We start from the raw sequence: 22919 nt of genomic DNA on the forward strand, positions 1-22919 counted from the left end.
TCAACGAGCAGCAGTTATTGCTCCAAATTCATTCTTGAACGCTCTGAGATGACAAGTAGAAGCCTCAGATGACTCAAACGTAAGTTTGTATCTATATTTTTGGTGTCCCTGCTGAAAATAATTTTCCGAGGCGCGCATGGGTACAGGGACGCCCTACACCAAGCATTTTTCCCGGCATGTTGTGTCAGTGTTTCCTCAGGCACACTGCATCTCTTGCCCTTTATATAACTGAACACAGACACTTACTGACAGATCGTGTTGGTGTGCTTCTGGATCACGTGAGTCATCGGATACAATATTTTGCAATCATTGCAAGAGAACGACGTGGGTCGAGCCCTGCCGGCCTCACTGTCCCGTTGCGGTTCGGTGTGAAGTGAGAAATTCTGAACTTGGTTTTCATATAGGCACAAGTGACACCAAGTGACACAGTTCTGCTGGAGAAACTTAAAGTAGCCCAGGTGCTCAAACCGAGCGAACTGGCTCAAGAGGTGTCGTTTCTTACTTACATTCGGGAGGTGCCAGGTGCGAATGAAGCCTAGGACACCCACTATTTTGACTGAGTTGCTTAGTTGTTTTCCTCAGTCCCCAGGCGAATCCCAGGATATAAATTTACACACGTCACGACTTCTTCCTTTCACATCACTTCTAATTTTTAACATCAATTTTCAGCCTACCACGTGACACTACAGAATCTTGGCTACTCACGGCTTACTTAAATACAACATAAATAAGTAAATAAAGGAACAGATCAGCTATTCAAACATTCGCCGCTCTTTATGGTACGCGAATGTTCTTTTTCGTTTTCGCAATAAACTATCGTAAATTAATTGAGTCGAATCCACATTTTGAGATTTGTTTTAATATTATCTTCAACTGATTTCCCGAATAATGTGCATGCATTTTTGACCCCTCTTATCCGTTGCACGTTCATTAAGCCTTGTTTTACAAATAAAATTGTAAAAGTGTGGACTACTACACGGAAACTAGACAAGAAATAAGCCTGAACCTAACAACAGCAATTTCCTGAAATTTTTCTTCTTTAAATTTCTTCATGAGTCTCTGTTCTCTTTTCGAGTTTCATCCTCAAGGGAGCCGCCCATGGCAGAAGCCCCAATTTCGACAAAGAGGATAACAATGCATAGAAAAGGTACAATTTCGGGTCTACTGTCGAGCGGTGGAGCTATCCGTTTCTGCTGCTTATATCATAAGAAGGTATATGAACCTTGAAGCGAGAGGACCCATGGCTTATACGTGCAGAAACTAAATACTAAAGACGGGGTCGAGCAGGTGTTGGAATGAGTGAGACAGAGCAGAAAACAGCAGTCCAGCTAGCTTTGTCTCTCTCGCTCGAGATGGCAAGGGTCTTGCTATTGAAATCCGCCTATAAGACGCGCTGCGCTGCGCTGTGCTGTGCTGTAAGTATTACAGCCTCCTCGAAGGGACCCGATAATTTTATATGCCTGCAGTTTCAGGGTCTGATGGCGCACTACTATGCTCCGTGTACTGTGGGAATCAAGGTGTGTCACTGTCGGGCAGTGATGTAAGGTAAAATTGTAAGCACTACGCCATGAAGGCGCATGGGGGAGTGGATGTATAGATCCACATGTCGGGACTCATGAAAGGCTCACCATTATACAGAACTAACAGTGTTCGCAAAAGCCAGCTGAGTCCAGTGAACCTAATATGACCGTTCCTTTAAGATCCATCTCATAATCATCCTCCTAGCAACGCCTTTCTTTTAATTTTCGTTCATCAATGGCTCTACCGCCCTTTCTTGGACCTCGGTCGCTTTTTAGTTTTGGTCTTTTTACAGAATCGGTAGGACACCTAGGACGGGGGATCGGCCCGTCGCAAGGCAACTACTTACAAACAGCATAACACTAACACAGAATAAACGCATACACAGATATCCATGCCTTAAGTGGGATTAGAACCCACGATCCCAACGTTCGAGCGAGCCAAGAGGGTTCATGCCTTAAACTACGCGGCCACTGTGATCGGCCCTGGCAATTGCTCTCTTTCCTTTAGATTTGGCTACCCGATTTTTGCATATACTGTATGCGTGCTACATGCCATTTCATCTCGTCCTTCTTCGTATGACCATCCCTGTAACGTTTGTTTTGGAACACAAATTATGAACATCCTCGTTGTACAATTTTCTCCAGCCCCTGTTACTTCCTCCCCCCACAAATGCCAATTCTCCAAAACATTCTTCTGAAACAACCTCAGTTTATGGTCTTCCCTTAATGTGAGAGGCAGTTTCACACCCATACAAGTTTAAGGTGAAAGTATGGTTCTGTGTATTTTAATCTGTACGTTTTGAGATACTAGACAGGAAGGTGAAAGGTTCTGAACTATTATTCTTATTTTTTTATTGTTAGTGGGGCGGGACTAAGTCCCTTGTACTGCCGCCACTTCTGGCCTATTGTACCAGCCCCAGATGATAGGTGAGGGTGATTGTGGAGCAATTGGTGGAATGAAGATTGGCAGGGGAAACCGAAGTACTCGGAGAAAACCCGCCCCAGCGCCACTTTGTCAACCACAAATCCCACTTGACCAGACCCGGGATCGAACCCGGGCCGCCGCGGTAGGAAGCCAGCGACTAACCGTTTGAGCTATGGCGCGGCTTTCCCGAGGTTCTGAACTAAATAGCAGCAAGGCTGAAAACCCACTGACGCGACAAGCCGCGCGCGGTTTGTCGAGTGTTGTCGCTCGCGGCCGTTATTTGTATTGCTTTTATGAGCCGCGCGCGGTTAAGTTTTGGAACGCGGCACACAGGCTGTCGCACGCCTAATATAGTATACAACTAACGGACGCGCGCGACTAAGAGCGGCTAGCCGCTCGCGACTAGTCGCGTCAGTGGGTTTTCAGCCTAAAACTTCACCTAATTCAATCGGCTCATGGGGTTCTCAATTCAGTGAGACTCAGCTGCACCATGAACAGTTCAAAACGTGTAGCGGTTTAAATTTCCTTTTGTACTGCTCAACGTGACGTCATGGGGCTTACCTCAAGACTAACGCACTTAAACATAGGTAGTGATTTCCTGCTTTACGCTAACGCTTACGAGTTTGGGTAAAACTTAAATCCCAAGAATCCTGCCTGAGTTTAAACCCCAGTTCTTGAGCCCAAAACCGGTTATACTGCCGCGTGAGTTATCAGTAGTCATTCGAAGAACGGTTAGCATCTTCAGCCCGCATGTAACACTTCCTACTGCCTTCCTGGGAGGTCCTGCCATGGCACAGACGGCTAGACCACAGAAGCTGTGTTCCATCCCGGGTGATTTCATTTGAAGTGGCAATCGAGTCAGTTCATTTCCGAGTCTCATCGTTCACAACTACTACTCATCAACCCATACTCACAGCGTGACAGCTCTCGCCTTGCAGCATACTGCCACATCCTCGGTCTCTCTAAGTTGAGGGATCAGCGTTTGGCTGGTTACACAGCCAGCAAGTGAGACTCTGTCTGTCCTCTGATGTTGGAACCAGAATATTCACACCACCCTTGCATTCTGAGCCAGTACTACTGAGTCTGCTTTACCGAAACCAGTTCTATTATTCGGCGTTTTAAGACGAGTATCACCTCACACTTCTCTTTTACAAACGAAATCCTAAGCTGCGAAGGTAGTCAGAACTTCCGGCATACGGGAAGACTGCGTGATCCATACTGACAAGGACGAGAATGGAGCACGTCCTTAGTGAATTGTGAAGACTAATTGGGTACAGATTAGGACATAGGTTTACAGAGTGACTGAAGACAAAATAACAAGATGTCATAGTGATTTGAATCGCTTGTTTCTGTGTTGAGATCCGTTGCTAGGAGATGACCAGTGAAGACTGAAATCCTAGTGCGTGTGCAACGGTGGACTGTGAATTGTGTAAATCAGCGATAGCGCTGTATTAAGTGTGATTGAGAGAGAGTGTAACCAAAGTACTAGTAAATCCAATCAGCCGATCTAGAACCCGTTATTTTCGTCACGAGTACCACCCTCATGTGACAATATCTTCTAGAAGAGTGGTTCTCAATCTTTGTCAGACCGCGGCCCGGTATCGGGCTGCTGCTGCTCGACGGTTGAGAAATTGTTCTAGAATGTGACGCCGTGTAGTGTGTTGGAAAGTTATCAACGTCTGGAAGAGACCTGCTGCCTCTATCAATATACTCAACTGTTCCACCTTGAAGATGGAGTCATTAGTCTTCTCTAAAAAGTTGGTAACTTTATACTACAGATTCACACCTCTGAACACCACAAAGCTCACGACCACTTCCATGAAAACTTCAGATTTCAAATACCAATACTGTCTGTAGACAGATTTCATACGTATAGCTTCCACGATTTATGCTAAGTCTAGGCCACACAGCATCGAACAGTAGGACGCTCGATGAATAGTAAATTGGAAAGGATCTGTAAGGAAAGGGTCGCAGCCTGTTTAAAGTATTCTAGGCCGGCATTTGCTTGGACCTCAGTCACAGTAATCGTTGTCCCGGTCGAGATGCGAACAGGATACCTCCAGAATACAAGTCAGGGCGTTACGGCTTGAGCCAGGTTACTCCGCTGGTGCAGTGCTCTATCAATCTTATCATCACGTGGCACAACTCTTTGTTACAAACGAGGCTCTGAGAACCGAGTCATTACGACCTGACTTCAGACCTTCCCCTAGCAGAATTTAGTCGAGACTTGTGTCGGTACAGGCGCAGGCTGTTAAGGCTACGATTTTCGTAGTCTTACTCAGTCCCTCTAGGGGAATGCCAGAATATTTTTAAATATGTCACAACCCTTCCATTATACCATTCATAATCACTGTCGCAAAAAGAACGTTACGCAATCTATGGTTCTCAGCGTCGTTATATGAACAAATAGGCAGTGTTTTAATCGTATTAAAATCCGACTCAACTACAAGCCGAATAATATACGTACATGTATGTATCAGTTGCCTGTTTAACGATTCTGTCAGTAGATCAGCATAATATAGCGTCAAAATGGTGTGATGATTGGTAGGTAATATATTTACAGAAGGTGGAAAGAAGTGGTCGTGGCCTAATTTCAAGTACTTTCCCAACATATGCCTGGAAGCACTTAGGAAAACCACGAAAAATCTTCGTCAGGATTGTCGCTGTTCCCGTGGACATAAGATAACATTGAACCCATTCTGAAAGGTGTTTAGCACGACACAGTCTCTTTCAATTCAATGTAAACCTCTCCGTCACGCATATCTTAACAACGAGAGCCTGGCGATCGAGTCATGGCTAAATAATTATTAGGGCTGACGCTGAAGAAATGCTAGTACAACATTTTGGTTCAGTTAATTTGTGTTTGTTTTGAATGAATCTGTTTCGGTGGAGTTGAATCGACGTTAATCACAGTGGACATTCAAATGAATGTTCTAACACCTGTTAATTATCAAATAAACACATTAGAAGTAAATACTCATACACAAACCAATTCAACCAAATACATCGTGACGGCAAAAGAAGAACACGAAACAGAACGTGGGGCCAACAGTCGACTATGAGCCAGGTATTGTGGATAAAATAATCAGTACATTATGATGAACTGGGATCTCCCCAGATCGAGTTGTGCCATGAAATCAATAATAGAATTATTTATATAACTACTATATAAATACTCATCTGTAGAACGATGCAATATACAAATGCTATCGATAGTTTAACAGTACCAACAGGAGGCTATTTTAAAATTAAACGAGTTATTTATGCAATATTTTAAATGTGATATTTTCTAAAATTACAAGTAAAGAAAATGAATTTTGTTTTTATAGTGTAAGACCTGTAATCACATAATTACTTGCAACACGTCCATTTAAAATAATCACAGGATTCAGACATCTCGTGCTGAACGGAAAAGTTAATAAATATTAGTCATGCAAAACAACTATTAATGTTTAATCGCTTGTGTAACCTGGAATATCCCTGTTGTGGCAGTCAGAGAGAAATTTCTCTTCAAGTTGGCCACATTGCTGGATAACTAAGGGCTGGTATATTTGTTCGCCACTATACAACACAAAAATTTCTATGGGTTGTCTTACCTTTACATCCAGGTCATGGCACCAACAGGGGGATCTCCAGTAACTCCATGAGTCACGTACAAAAAAACGCCATTAAAACTATCTTGATTGACCGCCGATTTGAAAACAACAGAACCATGATGCACTGCAATAAAAATAAACGAAACAATCGACAGTCGTATTGCGTCCAGACACCCCTCCCCACAGTTAAGTTCCTGGCGACAGTCGCACAACCACTACATGATATACTGACCACATTTATTTTGGAACCTAAGCAATGTAGGGTCCAGAAATTCAGAGCAGTTAAACTGTCTGATACTAAGCAGATAATTTTGTACTTCTTCGAGTAGAAATTCCTTTACTACACACACAATATACGGCAGTAAATCGAGCACTGCTGGTTGCGTCACAGAGCCTGCTACTGGAGCGCCTCACAGCGAGCAAAACCAGCAAGAAGCATAATGTTCTTTTTTTTTTTCAATTCCTCTCGAACTCCGCGGTATTTAAGGCCTAAGTATCCTTCCACAGAAATCCGAAGTTTCTTCAGTCAGTAGATGCTGAGTCCATCTACTGTTCCGCATTTTCCTTGCAGTTACCCACGGTATTTTAAAAATTACGCGTACAGGTTCTAACGATTCGCAAACCCGAGATATGACGAAACCTCCCGAACAGTTCCGAAGCTCTCTATTGATCTATCCGCCCAAAACATTGGATGTAGGTGTTTTAGGGGAAATGTAGGGGAGGGATGTCACGAATTTTGGGGTTGGGAAGTTAAGGGAGAGACAGTATTGCCCCTAGTGTCCTATATACTTCTATTGTACAGTCTCAGACGCTACTAGGCCACAACTGACTGACAGACTGACCGGGACTGCCACACTTTCTAGCAGTGTCTGTTAGGAGGATCGTAACGATCTCTCGCAATTGCAAAACGTTCATCACCGGATTCACATAATTGCGTCACTGAAACCTGTTTGGAACCAGTTCAAACAGACCTTGTGGACCACTGCTTCTACAATCTTGGAATTCTCTAAGGAGCATTTAAAATTATCTCCTCACCTACGTCATATTATCGTCAGCTGTCTCTTTGCACTGGCCGCCTCTGTGGTCTAGTAGTCAGAGTTCCTGGTTGCAGATCCAGAGGTCCGGGTTTGATTCCCGGCGCTACCATATTTTCTGAGAAGTAGTGCGTCTGGAACGGGGTCCATTCAGCCTCATTAGGATAAATGAGGAGCTATTTCAAGAAAATAGCGGCTCCGGTCTAGAAACCCGAAATTAACGGCCGTGGGAAATCGTTGCGCTGACCACGTGATACCCTCTATCCGCTAAAGTTGGCACTAACTTTGCCGTCTAGCGGCAGTCGCTCGGTCGGTGTAGTTCGCTTACGGACTACAGGCCACGGAGTTTTTTCTCTTTGCACTAAGTTTCCCAATCTGTATTCTTCTATGCATTTATTTTAATGAGTGCTATATGCCTCATCCATTCGTTTAACCGCAGTGAGAACAGCAATAATTATGAAATTCTTTGGTACGTGAAGGTAAAGGTAAAGTTGTCCCTGTGCTTAAATTAATTAAGAACATCATAAAGAAATATGGGGGAGTAGCGGTATAGATCCACGTATTCTAAGCCTCAGTAATAGAAGGAAGAGTGTAGTTACTTCTCGGCCGCTTTATCCCAGGCGAAAAAGTTCCCTCCCCATATTGGAGCCAGGGTCGAAATGGACTCTGTGGAATAGAGATACATGTCTTACTGCTACCGGGAATCGAACCCTGATTCTGTCGTCCAGGAAGCAGCTCATCATACCGGCTTAGCTAATCCGGCTTGTCACTGCTAAACAACTGCACCAGTTTCTCTGTTTTTTTTCCCCTTCAAGGCTGGAAATAATCGAGCAAGTTGTACACTCGAATACTCAGTTCAGCTGCCACCGGCACCCACTGCTCCAGGTTTAACTCAGGCATTCGCACCGCTCTTCGCAGGAGAGTTACGCCTAATTTACTCGTATATCTCCACAAGAAGTTTATTCGAGATCCTTCTACACCAGGGAGTCCCAGGCTTCATCTTTGCATGGGGTTTCCCAATCAAAAATTTTCCATCATTCTTTTTCGTTCAATGCTACTTGTCTGCTCCACTTCGCAGTTCTTGATTCAATCACAATAGAAACGACACGTGAAAAGAGCAAATGGTACATGGCAATAGCTCCCGTTAACTATTGTATAGGCAACAGACGTATGTTAAGGTCAGATTTCCGACTTTTCTTATCCAAAACAAGCAGAAACGTCATTTCCTTGTCTAGAATATGGCTGTTTTCCCAGAATGTTTAACTTACATTAAGAATCTGAAGTTTAGACTGATTCATATTGGGACTGAGGAATGAGCTCGCGTCCAAAAATCCTAACACGAGACGCTAACATTGCTTTAACTGCTGCTGCTACGGTATGTGCTGTCATGATCACAGAGTGCAGCTCACATTGTCACCGTGTTTCTCTGTTACTTCCGCGGCGGCGAACAGGAAGTCACAACTTTAGATCACTTTCCTTATTTTGAAAAAAAATAAATAAATAAAATGACACGAGATCACATTGCTCTTTGTTTATCTCTCCGTGTTTGTCCATCTTTCTGCGTATCCCCCTTAATTTTTTCATTGTAGCAGAGGATCAGTTCTTCTCAGAACTTCTTGCTATACTGGTCATTACATTTATTGATATATGATAACAGTTCGCACTCATCTGCAGACCAGAGATTTTCAGCCTTTCTCATCTTGGGTCATGTTTCAGAAGTACGTTGTCATGCCACAATGGATTGTCTTCTGCAAGAAGTGAATTTTAATAATTATCAGCACCGTATTACGTAGTATACTGATCATTAATGGAAGTGCTTTTCTGGGAGACCTCACGTACCAGCCAGCTGCCAGGCGCGTGCCTGTGGCAGGGCCGCTGCAGACTATGCAGACCACTGTTACGGGCAGCGTATCCATGTTTTCTGACCCATTCCTTTTGTTTGTAGACACAGTGAACCTAGCAAATACTTGTTTCCAGCTTCACAGAACTTCGCGACAGTTCCACGTGCTGTGCGAAACCAGATCATATCAAGTCAAGTCAAGTCAAGTTTCAGTTACAACTGACGGTCAGTCAGTCTGTATGTCTTGGTGTCGAGCCCCAGCTGGGGCTCATGACCAGATATTTCATTTTTGAATGAAAGTTACTGTCCTGTCCATTGGGGGGCGCCCTCTCTGACGAGAGGTCGGGTCTGTCATTTGTTAGTCAGTCTGCAGTTAACAGTCCATTGTCTGTATTTACACATATACAATTTGATATATATATATATTTTTTTTATTATATATATATATATTTTTTTTTATAACAATATGTACAAGGCCTCTGTCAGTCCAGGCTCAGTACAGCAGATTATGCCCCATTACTAGTATTCGCCACTACGGCAGTTTAGTCACTTGAACGGTCGTATGCCTGACCGCCGCCAAGTTTAAGCCTCTTATACTTTCTATGTCGGGCTTCGCCTTGACCAATATTACGAACATTCTCATTATCATGATTTTGTATGACTTCTGCTTGTTGCCTGCATAATTTTGTTATAAAGTCATATACGAATGGGATTTTGAATGCCATGTGCAGTTCGCGGATCGGTGTGCGCCTTGGAAAATTGCCAATGGTGCGGAGAACCTNCATATCAGCAGAAGGCACTCCGGATATATCAAAACTTATACCAAGTTAGCGGACCTATCAGTAGAATAACGCACAACAAAAACCATTTAGTGCAAAATTAAGCGTCACATATCAGATATTCGGAATTATTCAAGGTACCTGTAAAAGTAAAGTTGTTCCTATGATCTTCTAAACACGAGGCTACGAGTATTTATGGAGGTATCGAAGTATACCTACTGGCATTCCTATTTTAACGTCAATAGTCAGCTTCACGCCCAAGACGTTTCATCCCCGACGGAAAGTGCTCCCTGCACCCAATGAACAGGCAGCAGGTTGAGCTCCAGAGCCCGTATGGGCGGTGTTGGGAATCGAACCGCAATGGCCCATCATATAGCCAGCAACTGTACTGACCAAGGGTCTGTAATGGCGACCTATCCTACATTTTACATAACAAAATCACAACAAAGGAACGGATCACTTGCGGTCTAAAAGATTGGTGATATTCGCCGATACTGGGTCTCAAGAGACATGACAGTTACTCACTTTTCGATTTCAGAAGAAGTAACGAGATAAATTATTGAAATTCCGTTGGAAATTAAACTGTGAAATGTGTGAGTTCCTATCTGCAGCTGTGGTTGTCACTAAACTACACACCAAGAGTCTCAAGGGCTCAGAGCATTCACAACACGAATACACGCAGTTCCCGATGTCACTAATAGCGCAATTACTTGCTTCATTTCTTTACATCATAATTTAGCTTCGTAGAGCATTTCTAGTTAGCACCGTCATTACGTGTAAAAATATCAGTCTTAACATTCAAGATTCGTGAGGTATAAGCCACAAAATTCTTAGAGAAGAGCATAATTTTGTACAAGATGCTCACCAGAGCAGAGCGTAAGGCGAGCTGACTGGAATACTTGGCGTTTTTATCCCTCTTTCGTTCGTATGTGTTCGTTTTTGCTCGGAGGCGATTTCGGGTGAGTGCGCGTTCAGATGACCAACCTATCCCGAAGAGAGCGTATACGCTTCCTTATAGAAGTTCGTTCGAGCCCGGTTCCGTTAATAAGACATAAAAGTTTGTGACGATGGTACATTAGTACAAATATTATGTTTCTGGACATTATCCATCGTCTTGTCGTTATCGAAAACCGTCCTGTTTATTCTTCAAAACACAACGTTTCGGAGACTGGAATATATCTCCGTCTTCAGGTATAACCTACTCAGTTGCTTATGACAGAATCCAGTCTCCGGAAAGCTGTGTTTTGGAAAATAAACAGGACGGTTTTAGACAAAGACAAGACGATGGATGCTGTCCAAAACATAATATTTGTACCAAGTGCCGTTAATACGTATCTTCGTAGAGCGTCGACTCTATACTTAATTAGTCGTCACTGGATTTCGTTTACTTCAACGAGATGAGAAGGCGAACATGTTCCTGGAAGTGGTGCCTGAGTCTAGCTCGCGGGCCTAGCAGCAGTAACCTGTACCTCCAGATTCACTGACACAGATGTCACACAAACAAAAATTAATATTTCACGCGGAACTTCACCCCCCCCAAAAAAAAACCCTCTGTATTTCAGCACTAACAGGACTCTTTCCCTAAAAATCATTACACGGTTTCTTATGTGGTATTCTCTGTGAAGTAAATGCTATCACCCTAAGAGGTAGTGTAGACCCATAGGGCTGTGAGACGTCGAGGCTCCCACATTTTCTAGACAAACGGCTCACAGACGGAGGTAAGGCTATCAGCCTTACGCGCCGACATCTCTTTACCCCCAGGAAGATTCCTGGTACTCATTTCTGTTAGAGGTTGAATCGACTCCAGGGCCAACTGCGGCTGGAAGGACTAGATCAATTGAAGAATCCAATAAATTCATCGGAATCGAACCCGCGACCTTCCAGTTTTTTGCAAAGTGCTTCAACCAACTTCGCTACCGCGTGCCCTCTCTCTGTGAAGTAGAGACTAGATGTTTAAGTACCACTTGCATGGATTTCAGGGTTAAAGCTATCAATAATACAAACAGCCTAGGCAGGGCCGTCACGAAGGGATTTTTTGCGGGAGGACAATGAAAACAGAATCTGTTTATAAATTTTCCGTTAAATCCATTTTATTAATGAAAGTTGTTCTATTGTTTCTTTTTTTTTGCATAGGATGGAAGACATGTTTTTTTACAATTTTAATTTTTAATAATAGCATATGGCATCTCCTTTTTAAATTTAGTTTTTTCGAAAACACCGTGGGGGAGGCAGATGCCTGGTTCCCCCCATGGTGCCCGTGAGCCCATGCACAATATTTTGATATGTCGTCTTGTTTTTGACGTAACAACGTATACACTTTTGAACTGTTTTGAAGTTGTGACACATAGCCCCATGTTGCGCACAGGGCATGCTAGCCGTTATGAGGAGGGCATCACCTCTTTGTGAGGATGATATAGCTACATCATTTGTGTCATTGTGCAGAACTGTCATCCAAAACAGGGTGTGGTCCGATCAGGTTCCCACTACAGTGTTATTTATCACACTTCCACGCTGTCACGTGACGAGGGGCTAAGAGGCTAGTCAAAAATTCCGAAACTGGCTGCAGCAGCACAAGACTGGGTTGGGGGGGTCATTATTTTTCTTAAGTCGTAGCAAAGTTACTCTTTTAGGCTGTTCCCGTGTAATTCAATGTAAACGGACAGACGGAGCGTCGAGTTCGAACCGCTATGAACGTGCAGTGCTGCAGAATACAGTACAACCTCGCCACTCTGATTACAGTTAAGCCGGATGTCGGATAAGCCAGATCGAAATATGAATAATGAAAAAATCTGATCACAGTTAAGTATATTATTTAAAAGACACATGACGTTTAGGAAGACAGATGACTCACTTATCTGCACTTACAGATCTTGGACAGTTTCTTCAATCCTGCATTGTTACGTTCAAGTCAAATACAACTTCTCAGTCTTCTATCGATGAATAAATATTTTTAAATAAAAAGCTTTATAGTGAGTTTTATATATTCCCAGCAGGACTACTTATGTCATTAAATTTGCCTTTTATTTGTTTTGTGTGTTTTTTCGTTTAGTGCTTCATTTTGCTTCACTAATCTGGATTACCTCTTAATCCGGACTACCTTCCCCTTTTAATCTCGATTAGCGATGGTTTACTCTACATACCACTTACATAACATTACGTTTTGACCAAACAGACAACCCATTACTTTCTTGTGTAGTTCTCATAATAAATGTTTGTTATTTCTTCCACATTATCTGACTGGTGGGGCGTGGCTCTCTGGGTTGCAACGCTGTGTACGTGTAGTTCGGAGAGAGTCTGACGTTTCGGAGGTACATAACGCCTTCATTAAGAGGGTAAAAGGGTGAGAAAAAATAATTTGCAGTGAGAACTTATTATCCAACTTTACTTAGATAAATTTCATATCTGAAATCCTTACGTATTCACAGAAACATACTGACCGCTTCTAAATTGTTTCTCTTAGTAGCAAACAAAAAAAAATATCCGTGGTTTTAGTCTGCAAGCGAATTATACCGACCGACCGACCGCCGCTTGTCGACGAACTTAGTGCCAAGTTTAGCAGTTAGAGGGTGTCGCGTGACCAGAGCAACGAATCCCCACGGCCGTTAGTAGCAGGCCTGACATTTCCTGTCGCGTATCATAATGGCTAAAACAGCTTTCAGATACATACAGAACTATTTCTTTTGGGGCCATTTTGTGACGCTATAAAGCGCGGAATGATAGTATGATTCGTGCATGATGAATTGGAAAGAACTTTGAAAGAAGTTGTGGTGACGTTGCCGAGCTATATCCTTCCATTTGCCTGGGGTGTTCCGGGGAAAAATGCCAACCGACCATTTCCAGGGTAAGAGTCTAAACGGTTAGTGCTACGCTAGCTGACGTGGTGATGCAGAATCATGGTAATGAAGTCAGCACAGTATGTCGCGGAAATTCGGGCCAATGGAGTCCACCATGAAAACATTCTCGAAGAGGTTTCTAGATATAAAGCGAAGAGAGTCCAAGGCGATGTGGCAACACGGAATGTTCTCCTCAGAATCACAGTGATTGAGCTCCTGACCTAACAGATATGAAGCAGGAGCACTGCACTCGATCCTGAAGCTGTGCTTTGTTCAGTGCACCTGTAGGGTTCACGTTCTACTACTACACGAACATTAATGCGGCGGTGTTTAGATTGCTTGAACCGCGACCCTCGGAAATAACTCATACATTTATGTTACTCCCATCTTTGATGATCAGCGAAAGTGCAACTACATGTAGAGTGAGCTGTAGACTGTTCAAATACCGTCACGAAAAGTGCAGTTCTACACACTACTGTAGGACCTATCAGGCTGTACGGTGTCAGCAGGAACCTAAATAGCTTTACAGCCTCTCTGTACCTACAGTAAGCTAAAACATGTTCCTGTATAGTCACGAAAAGTGCAGTTATGCACACCGTTGCAGGTCCCTATCAGGCTGTACGGTGGCAGCAGGAACCTAAATAGCTTTACAGCCTCTCTACACATGCAGTAAGCCATAACATGTTCCTGTACAGTCACGGAAAGTGCAGTTCTGCACACTGTTGCAGGTCCCTATCAGTCGGTACGGTGACAGCAGAACCTAAATGGCTTTACAGCCTCTCTGCACCTACAGTGAGCTGTAACATGTTCCTGTACAGTCAGGAAAATTAGCTGTGCACACTGTTGCAGGTCCCTTTCACGCTGTACGGTGACAGTGGAAACCTAATTAGTTTACAGCCTATCTACAGCTACAGAATGCTCTAAAATAATTCTGCGCCATTATGCAAATATTCGCGAAATATTTTGCTGCTGCTATAGCATACACATTAAATTTTAGTGACGTACTGAATTGCCAACAACACTTCAAATAACTGTTGTGAACTCGGCTACGCCATTGCAGTGGTTAGCGTCCCACAGTTTGATAATTATATCTTAATAAAATGTTATCTTAAGTCACGTCCCCACTATTTGTACGATTTGTCTCTGCTGGAAAGTTTCATTCTTATTTGGCTTCATTTAGAGTTTCCTGTGGGTCGTTAAGACCGTAAAGAATTTTACCGGGTAAATCTGCGTGCGGACCTCTGAAACCACATTTCATGGACGCCTTTGAAATGGTCTGCAAGAACACGCGTACGATCCGACGGACGCAGCATTCTTATTAAAAGTTACTTCATGCGTTGTACCCGACATATAGACCCGCTGCTAGGCAACGACTAGTTAAACACATTCCCGTGGAAGCCAACGAGGGCAAAAATAGGAGTCTATCGCTAGGCAACGGATCAGTAAACACGCCTAAAACAATATGGGACAAGATAAGACGGTGTTGAGCTCCTTCCCAAGGCTATATAACGAGCCGTTCCAAGTGAGCAGTTGTCAGAAAGTGAGAGTGTTCAGTTGAAGAAGAGTTCATTTAGGTTAGTTGTTGTCTAGAATTTGGTTGCATTCTGGAGATGGTATTCAGGGGCAAATGATAAGAAATAGCAAGAAATGAATTAGACTGTACGGAAAAGACTTCATATATGATTTGAAGTGACAGTGAGTCATAACAGTCTCACTGTCCGTTACGAGGATACGGCTAGTGAAGCCTCAGAACCGTAGTACGTGTGTATAGCAGCGATAGCGCTGTATTGCCTGTAGTCCCGAGTACTGTATATAAGGTGCAATGAATCCAATCATCCAGTCCAAACCCCGTCTTATAAGTGACGCGCAAACCCCTAAATACTGACAGTATTAACCTGAAAATAAGCCACAGGCTAATTCTATCTGTTGTTTCGTCTGGGTACAAATTTTCTTCTTTCATTCTGACGGAAGAACAGAAACAAAAGAATGTGTGCGAACGGATGTCTGAGGAGGGTAAGTCTATTAGATCGAAAATATAAGCGGTATAACTGAGTCTAACATATCTTTGAGGTTGCGTCATAATCAGAGTGACATAGAAAGTTATGTCATTAGGAAGTTACACAATACTATAGAATGATTGGATGACACCGTCCAGTGTGACTCAAAAGTATATATCTATATATATGAGGCCTTTACATGTTTCGGTCAATTAATGACCATCTTCAAAAGGCAAATAAAAACACGCGGAGTAAACTACTATTACATAAATCACAGTACACCAAGTTCAAAGTTGTCCAAAGTTTTATATATAAAGATTTTAAATTAAGCTAAAATGTGGTGAGTTAAAATATTAATAAAATTCTTAATATTTAGAATCTTAACCCGCTAAGGTTCGTGTCTTCGTGCCCTTTCTATCAACGGGAGATTGGGTAGACTGCCACCCTAGGAGGTCCGGGCAGTGCTTCTTCTTCTTTATGCAGCTGGTTAATCGTTTGTGTTCAAGCAGCTCAACAAACACAGATTCAAAACCAACTTTTGAGTCACACTGGACGGTGTAATCAAATCATTCTATACTATTTAACTAGTGCGACGGACCAGAAAGAATAAAGTTTAAGAAGTTACACAATTTCTATTTTAAGCATATGATGCCAACCAAAATTACCATATAGGCCATCTTGTTTAACGAAGAGTAATTTCCTTCCGTAAGGTTGCCTTCTCGAAGTGTGACGTGCACATAAAGATGTTCCAGACAGACAATATTGGGTGGAATGCGAGTTACACAGGGCCGAGCTTCCACACGCTGTCCTCTTCACTTCATTCAAACGGAAATACGTACATAAACAAAGTCAGAAACCCTTATGAAAAGAGACAAGCTAGTGGATAATATTAAAGTGGATATTAAATGAGAAGTAGACGAATGCGAGTGACACTAATGTTCAATTTCGACTTGTATGGACAAGGTGGTGATCAGCTGAGTAGACCAGTTGCAAGACAGTCAGTCTGTCGCTGTAGCCTTATGGCAGTCCACTGAGACGCCCGTCCCTACTTCACAAGCGTCACGTCGCACCGAGAGCCACTGACATACGAAACAAGTCGATATGGAAGGCCCGTTGCTAGGGAGACGGATTCTTAGAGGGCGCTTGCCAGATCAATGGAGTGGCGGAATAAAACCCTTGTGACGGAAACAGATCATCCGAGAGGCATAGATTGTGCAGTCTGTCATTATTAGCACCACGAGGGGTGAGAGCTACGGGCTACAATGAGATCCCTATAATCAAATTAACAGGATTACGTAGAAACCGTTTCACCTCAGAGTTAAAACGAATTAGATGTTTCTCCTAGCAGAGGGCTGCTGTTACAAGACCGTATTCACATTATGGATGCAAGTTGTATCATTTTACGCAATAAGTGGTAACATTAGCTCAGTCGGTATAGCAGCAGGCTGAGGGCTCAGCGGGAAGAGCAAACGGGATTCCATTGCCGGCAAGAGAAATAGATTCTCCCTTGCTCAATGGCATCAAGACGGGCCTCTTTCCCCGGGGGTTAAAGCAGTCGGGATTTGAAGCTGACTTTATCTAGTGCTGACGTCAAAAATATCTGGAGATATACCTCAATTCCACGATATACCTTCATGGCGTGATGCTTAATTAATTAAGCACAGGGATATATTTTATTTATTTTTGGTAAAATTCAAAGTGCCCACAACTTCGATATTAAATGAATACCAAAGTTATAATTTTAATCCCAAGTTACTCTAGAATAGAGCATTATTTGCTATGAATTTCAAAATTCTCGGAGCTTCCCCACCAGAGATATGAGATGTTAAAAATGGCCGATTTTGGGCCCAGAGTAAAGTTTGGAAGCTCCTGGAAATTTTTGGAAAATAGATACGGGGTTCAAAACTACGTGATTATATTTCCCAACAACAAAGGGTAGAAACCACAGATCTGACACTTTCCCTCTCCTATTAGTTTTTGAAGGTCAAAAATAGCTTTTCCGCAAAATCGATAGATAAGTTTCAAGCTTAATTAGACCTGGAGGAAGTGTGTTGAGTAAAAACTTGTAATGTCATGAACTGTAGTCTATATCATGAGGAACAAATTGGGTTTTTATTGGACTCTCTAACATCAGTATGTATTTATCGAGATATAGAAGGTAATGCAAACCTCCATTTCAGCTGAAAACACATTTTTCCCCACTATAAAAACGGCTGTAGCGGGAGAACCGAGCGGAATTAAAACTTTGTAAAAATATTTTTAAAGTATGAAAATATGTAGAAATAAGTGTACAATTTTTTTTTCTTTTCAAAAATGTTCGAGCGACCTATCTGGATGACTTCACATGGAAATGACCCAGGACGAAAAGCACTTCTATGTTGCAGTGATTACTTAATGATGCATTTCATAAACGTTTGTGCCCTATTTCAAGAAGCTTCCGGTGTCTACATTATGCAGTCTCAAATGGAAACATAACCGATGAATGATGAGAATTTGGAAGAAAGCGGTCGTGGTCTATTGGAGGAAGAACCTCGGTCGAGGTAGCCACTTTTCAGGCCGTGATTGCATAAACGAAGGAACATGTGGGAGGATTCCCGGATAAGGGGCGCGAAACGAGAAAAATCTCGTGGGATTGGAGATTCTGCCTGCGGTCGTAGTCTGGTTACGGCCTTCTGGAACGTGACGCTGTACGTACCAACATCTCCGAGGGATTTGCTGCGTTCGTCTTCGGTCCTGAACACGGAGGCAGCAGGACTCTTCTAAACGTTAGCATCTACCTACCAAGTCACATGCGGTCACAGCCCAGAAGATCACAATTTCTTGCCTCTTACAGGAAGTCACCGCGGGATGGAGCGAACTGTGAAACTGTGAAGCAATTGGGTCCAGTTTCCAAATCTGGCCTCTCTCAGCAGAATCCGCATCGGATTATGACATTAATTGCAGTCAGTCATCCTCCCTTCTTTCCACAGTACAGCTGTAACCACTACCCCGCTCCTTCTTGCCATACTTCTCACTTCCCTATTGGCCTAACCTTCCAGCCGCACTATGGCCCTGGGGTCGACTCAGCCTCTAACAGAAATGAGTACCAGGAATCTTCCTGGGTGTAAAGCGCGGCCGGCGCATAGGGCTGACAACTTCACCGCTATCTGCGAGCCGGCATTCTAGGAAATGTGGAAGCCTCGACGTCTCAGAACGCTATGGGCCTCCACGACCTGTTACATCTTTACCTTTACCTACATGTTTAATCAGAGGTCAGGTATAAACACACAAATTTCACTAAGCAACTAACCGAAGTCCATTTACTGTACATGCCACGGTACGTCATTCCGTGCGTAGGCAGACTTACAGTTCCGGTTAAGTTTGTTTGTGTAGCGGAATTGTGCTTGCAAATAGGATCTGTTAACTTTCCAGTGAAGGCGTAAATGTCTTGGTCAGTTATTGAAGATGGCGCATGCTCGTTCTCACAGTAGCTAGCGTTTGGCTGGTAATTATAATGAGGATATTTGAAAACAACTTCCTGAGGAATAAACCATAATCTAAGACAAGATAGAGTGGCGAAAATTACAGAGTTTAGAGCTTTATGATATATACATTCGTCAGACGTTATGCAAGGTTGAACTCAAGGAATATGAGATAGGCGGGATATGTAGCACGTCTGTGACAGACAAAACGTCAGTCCAAAAATATGAGGGAAAGAATCATTTCAGCATAGATGCAAGGATAATATTAAAATTGCTGTTAGATAAGTAGGATGTCACAATGTGAACTGCATTCAACTGGCTGGATATAGGGGCGAGTGAAGTGGCCTCCGTAGTCTAGGGATAACGTTCCCACCTCATGACTCAAGGTACGCGGGTTCAAAAACCCGGCGGAGGTCGTCGAATTTTTAAGGGCGGAAAAATTCAGGGAAAAAGTCCTCCGGGAGGGACGTGGGTCCCGTGTCGTAGATGTCTCTAGGATACCTCTGAGCAAAATTAGGCTAAGTTTCCCGCCCAACTACTTTCCAATTCCTCCGGTAGATGGGGGAAGTATCAGGTACCACTGCCAGAGGAGGAGGGACCTCTGTGGCAGAAAGAGACTAAAGTATTAGATACCACTGCCAAGTAGAGGGTAGAAACCTTGCTGGCAGAAAGGGACTAGGAACCCCTGCCAGAGGAGGGACGACCTCGCTGACAGAAAGGGACTAACTATTAGATACCACTGCCAGTAAGAGGTTGGAACCTTGCTGGCAGAAAGGGCTGATAGTAAGCACCAGTACCGGTAGGGTATGGAGACGGTAGAAAATAAAGGGGGACGCACAATGGAACAGTAACCGGTCTAAGTGCATGGGGAAACCCACCCCCTCAATACGGAATACGGAATAGGGGCGAGTGAACATGATAATATCATAAAGCTAGATAATTCCTTGGACAGCTGAGCCACTAACAGCTTCCCAGGAAGAACTACATTTCTTCGAATCAGCTATACATATGATCAAGAATTCATCATTCTTCTTCAATTGAACTGTTAGTCACCTACACAACAAAGGCATACCATCAGATCTTCGAATTCATTGTAATATTGCCCTCCCAACTACTCCTAGGTCTTCCAAAGAGATTATTCCCACATGGTTTTCTCACAAAACTTTAATATGCATTACTTGTTTCTTCCATCGAGAGAACACAATTTATATAAATTTGTGTCCGCTTTTGGAGCTGGCACTGCTCAGTCGGTATAGCGGCGGGCTACGGAGTGGACTGCCTAGGAGCCTGGGTTCGAGTCTTTGAAGGGCAACAGATTTATTTCTACTTCACAGCGTCCAGACAGGCTCTGGGGTCCACCCGGTACACAAAGGTATTCCCCGGAGGTGTGGCGGTCGTAGCGTGAAGGTAACCACTCACATGCATCTCTTGCCGAGATTAGCAATACGTGGATGTGTACTTCCACTCTCCCATACGTCTTCACAGCATATTTAATTAATGATAGGAATAAACTTAATTTTTACTGGTCCTTAAAATATTTAAGTGTCTGGTAAGTAACTATTTCAATGGAACAGAGCCATTCTTGAGAAGGGAATAGCCGCTCGGAAACACGAATATAAATATGAACATTCTAGCCACAGAAACAGAGGCTCGTCACTGGTGCCCAAAACATAAAATCGCGATTTTCTCGAATTCGCCTAAAGCAATTTAGATTAGATTTCATTAAGCTATAGGAACCATGTCCCTAAATAAAGCTGGACATGTGACCTTTCCGGTAGAAAAGCGGTAAGCCAGCTAGCGTATATGAGGGGGCACATTCAGTTTACTTGCACCCATTTTCTGTTTTACTTGACGGCAATGACGGTAGCTTAGCTCCCCAGCGCCGAACGGTAGGATGACAAATGAATGATGATTTGGAAGGATGCAGTCTCTCCTAATCGAGATGGTATCCCGGTGGATATCTTTGCAGAGAGTCGATCAGATAACCTCCCGAATACAGCCCTCTCCGTGTTCCAAAGAGGTAGCTGCATCGAAATAAAGCTGTACTTCTTTTCGAACCATTGGCTTATGGCTGAAACAAAATAATCCAACATTATGCCGGATTTCTGTTTGATATTCTAGTGAAGAGTTCAGTCTTCTGGGATGTTACGCCATGTAGTGACGTAGATATTTGGCAATATTTCGAATGAATTCACGGCTTCCATCTTCAGATAAGAAAATGAAAGAGGAAGCTGCCTCTAAACATTGGTAACGACCAGATAATACTGCGTTACTTCCTACTCCTCATATTCACCGCCATGAGATTCCAAAATCTCCAAGCCCGAAAAGCGTTACCTTTATACATGCTGTTAGAATAGGAGAAACAAGAAGCTCTGGTAGAATTTTAATATAGAAGACCCTTGGAAAATAGATGACAAAGACAAAAGTTAAAATATATATTAATAAATTATATTTTGCTAATGTGGATTAGAAACTGGTCCAGTGTTATCCAGACTACCCTAAGCTGTACAACTGGTTTCACTTGCTAACAGGCCACGTGGGGTATAGGAAATGTTAAAATGATGCTATCCACACTGAAAAGTGGGAATAAAATTCGCAAACGTTGGCGATAAGTCCTTTTTGCGCCCAGAGTGAGCCGGACCGTTAGGGATGCTGATGTTGAAAAGAGTGGGCGCAGGGGATTGTGGGTAGGGGGAGATATGAGGGGGAGACTCAAGAAAGAAGAGTAGCTCTGGCCTCCACGTGTACTGGACGGTGTACTGGCCTTGTGGCTACAGATCTCTCTTGTTTGTTTCTGCTCCAAACCACAACACTTACCACATTGCTCACGCTGCCCTTGCACTCCTGAGCTTGGCGCAAGGACCAACTGCCTAACCGAAAAGCTGATTACCTAATTAAGTGGAGGCTGCGATGACACAGAGAGACACAGAAGTTCGCTAATATTGTGTAACAGTTTAAGAAGCTGCTGGAACGTTTTCCATTCATTCATCAATGGCTCTACAGCCGTTTGTTGGCCCCTGACCGCTTTCTTTTGGTTTCGTAATCCTGTACATAAACAGTAGGAGCCCTTGGACGGGGGATCAGCCTATCGCATGGCCACTACGTACACACAGAATAAATGCACACAAATATCCATGCCTCGAGTAGGATTCAAACCTACGACTTCAGTGTTCGAATGGGTGAAGACAGCAAGACAGTCTTTAGGCGCGGAATTATATACATGGGAAGCAGGGAGAGGAATAATATGGCAGAAAATATGAATTTGGAGGCTGAAGGGGGTCAGCACGAACAGTGAACAGGGGATCTGCCCCATACGTATATAGCAAACAGAAGGCCTGGAGACACTGTGGTGTGACTTCAGAAAGCAGTTCAGGAATACAGAAGTGGGCCTTAGAAGATCAGTAGGATGCAAGAGTAAAGATCAGTGGCAGAAAATAGGAATATATACACGTATTTTTACACCACACGACACGAAGGCGCAAGAGTGAAAAATAAATAAATTCAGACGACCAGTAATCAGCAAGAGGCAGTAACAGGATATGTGTGGTTGACATGCTAATATTTTATAGATAAAAGCCACAACAGCTCAGTCGGTATAGTGACTGGCTACGGACTTGACAGAGCGGTCGGAGTTCGAGTACTGGTAAAGTCAGGAATTTTCTTTTCTCCATGTCGTACAGACCGACTCTGGGGCCCACCCAGCCTCCTATCCAATGGGTTCGGGGGGGCTCTTTTCCCAGGGGATAAAGCGGCCGGGGCGTAAAGCTGACCACTCACCTCCAACTAGTGCCGAGGTCAAGATTACATGGATATGTACATTCTCTCCGTCATACCCCTTCAAGGAGCAGTGCTTAATTAGTTAAGAACAAGGACAATTTTACCTTTTTATGTATAACAGAGCATTTCTCTACTACCGGAGGAGGAACTTGATTGG

The 22919-nt window shown here is 43.3% G+C and overlaps 1 protein-coding gene across 6 annotated transcripts in view; it reads right to left on the bottom strand.

Annotated features, from left to right (window-relative positions):
• The window catches only part of LOC111863799, a 512607-nt gene that overhangs the window by 366031 nt on the left and 123657 nt on the right, over window positions 1-22919 (bottom strand). The window contains exon 1 of one of the 6 annotated variants that reach the window (XM_033751085.1): window positions 6042-6472. The exons of the other annotated variants lie outside the window; for them this stretch is intronic. The gene's annotated coding sequence lies outside the window, so the exon portion shown is untranslated. Of the gene's footprint in view, window positions 1-6041; window positions 6473-22919 lie in introns of those variants that run through there. 6 annotated transcript variants of the gene reach the window in all.

The sequence above is a fragment of the Cryptotermes secundus genome, unplaced genomic scaffold, assembly GCF_002891405.2.
Source record: "Cryptotermes secundus unplaced genomic scaffold, Csec_1.0 scaffold1894, whole genome shotgun sequence".
Lineage (NCBI taxonomy): Eukaryota > Metazoa > Arthropoda > Insecta > Blattodea > Kalotermitidae > Cryptotermes > Cryptotermes secundus.